Raw genomic sequence first — 2696 nt, forward strand, 5'->3', positions numbered from 1 at the left:
CCCGGTTCCACAAAAAAAAAAAAAAAAAAAAAAATCAGATTAACAGAAATTAGCCTGTGTGAAAAACTGAGCTTAAAAATGATTTAAGGAGCTCAGGAACTCATTTAAATATCAGGGTGTCCCACATCCTTGTAAATGGTATCCTAGGAGAGGAAAGAAATAATCAGGCAGGAGTACTAGCTGAAGACAAAACAGACACACTGCTGCAGAGTTAGTGAAAGCCAGAGCTGCGCTGATGCAGAGTGTTCCGTGAGCGCCAAAAATCCGAAACCAAGGAACTAGTCAAACTGTCAAAAGCCAAACTGAGAAACACAATTTGAAAGTGAGATGAGAAAAGCAACACACTGCACACAGGCCGTCAACAGTCCTGCGCAGGGCTGACGTCCGCATCGGCAACCACGGTGTCAAGAAGGCACAGAGAAACATCTTTAAAGTGATTTTTTAAAAATACCTCTCAGAGGGCCGGGGAGATGGCTCAGCAGAATAAGTGCTTCCCTGGCAAGCTCAAGGGTCTGAGCTCAATCCCCAGTTCTGAAAAAAGGAAACCCTCTCAGGGCCAGCCAGAGTGGATTACGGCGCCCGCTTAGGCAGATGCAGGAACTGGGGTTTGATTCTCGGTGTGCCGACCCCTCCCCTGGGCTGCACTAAGACAGGGATGGAGACTGGGCGTGGTGTCGCACGCCTGTGGTCCTAGTGCTTGGGAGGCTGACAACAGGAGGATCACGGCAAGTCTGATCTGCGTAGTGAGACCCTGTACACCCTGTACTAAAATACAGAAAAACATTAAAAAAAAAAAATAAAGAATAACCTCTCAACCAAGAATTTTGAACCCAGTAAAAATAGCCCTCAAGAACAAAAATAAATAAATAAATAAATAAAGACATCTCAAAAACAAAAGCTAATGGCAGTTGTTGCTGGCCATACAAGAAATGCCGAGTGAAGTTCTCCTACCTGAAATGCAAATCCCCGGGAGAGGGGGAATGTTAAATACATGAGCGTCTGAGACCCGAGGATCAGTGGAACAGATTAGAAGGTGCACACACAACTACAAACACACTCAGCCACCTCATCTTCGACAAAGAAGCCAAACATTCACCGGAAGAAAGATAGGCTCTTTACTACATGGTGCTAGAAAACGTGGCTCTCTGTATGCTGAAGACTAAAGCCAGATGTGTGTCTGTCACCATGCACTAAGCCAAAGTCAAAATGTGTAAAGGTCGACATAGAAAGGCAGGATAACACAAACTATTGGAGGAGAAAGTAGGAAGAAATCTTGAAGGAAGAAGTGCATGCAGATCTCATGAACAAAACCAAAACCGTGTGGGAATTACTTCAAAGAATCAACGACTGGGACTGCATCTTATTAAAAAGCTTTTGCACATCAAAAGAAATCACCAACAGAAGAAACGAAAACACAAAGTGGGAAAAAATTTAGCCAACTGTCCCTCAGACAAAGGACTTACATCTAGTGCCTACGAAGAATTGAAAAAAAAAAAAATAAGAGCCCTGAAATTCAAAGATCCAACCCAAAAATGGGCACCTGAGATGAATCAATATGTATTTCTTGGATGTGAAAATAAAAATAGTAAATAAATGTATGAAAAAATGTTCAACAGCATTAGACATGTGAGAGATGCAAATTAAAACAACACTGAAATTCCATCTCACCCCAGAAAAAATGGCTATCTTGAAGAAATAAAAGGGACTGTGGGGAAAAATGAAGCTTTCTCCACTGTTGGTGGGCATGTAGACGTGTTACCACTGTGGAAATCAGTGTTTTTCCTAAAAGTGTAGGATTAGAGGTTTTGGTTGACCCAGCTATTCACCTTCTTTTTCCCAAAAGAATTAAAAACAGCATACCACAGTGATACAAATACACCCAAGGTTATACCAGCACAATATGGAAAAGAGCTAAATCTTGGAAACCATTCAAATGCTCATCACCTGAAGAATGGATAAAAAAGATGTGGCATCTCTTGTACAGCAATTAACCACTAGGAAGAATGTATGCAATGTGTGAATTATTGCAACTGTCCTACCAATTTGATTTGAAACTGTCTCATTGCTATTTGTTTATCAATAAAATTATGGGAAAAAAGGATGTGGCATTTTTTATACAATAGAGTACTACTCAGCTATCAAGAAGTATAAATTGGACACTTTGATAGGTAATTGGAATCTACTTGAGATTATGCCCCTAAGTGAAATAAACCAGACACACATGTTTAAATACCATAGTCTCCCTAGTGTTAGAAGCTCAGATAGTAAATAAGATCTAAAATGTACAATAGATATTAGGAAAAAGCTACTCCAAAAGAAAGAGAAACTGGGATGGAGAAAGAAGACAAGAAGGCAGATGTGAAGGTTTGTGTTTAGTCGTCCCCCCAAAGCTGTATACAGTCATGGGACGGCTTCTGGAGTTTGTGACTCATCCATGAGCCAATGCTGGGAGTATAGGTGTGAGAGCCCTGGGCCAGACACTCTGCACTACAATGTAAGGAGGAGGGAGAGGCTGGCCAGCTGCCTGGGCTACTGCCACCCACTTTGCTCTTTGCTCTTGGCTGCCGCCATGAATGGCTGCCCTCTGCCATGTGCCGCTCTGCCTTGGAGCCAGCTGAGTATGGACTGAAACCTCCAGTAACTGTGAGCTAAATAAACCTTTCCTTCCTTCATTTTGGGAGTTGAGTATTTGTCCC

Source organism: Octodon degus, unplaced genomic scaffold, assembly GCF_000260255.1.
Source record: "Octodon degus isolate 3935 unplaced genomic scaffold, OctDeg1.0 scaffold00077, whole genome shotgun sequence".
NCBI classification, from domain to species: domain Eukaryota; kingdom Metazoa; phylum Chordata; class Mammalia; order Rodentia; family Octodontidae; genus Octodon; species Octodon degus.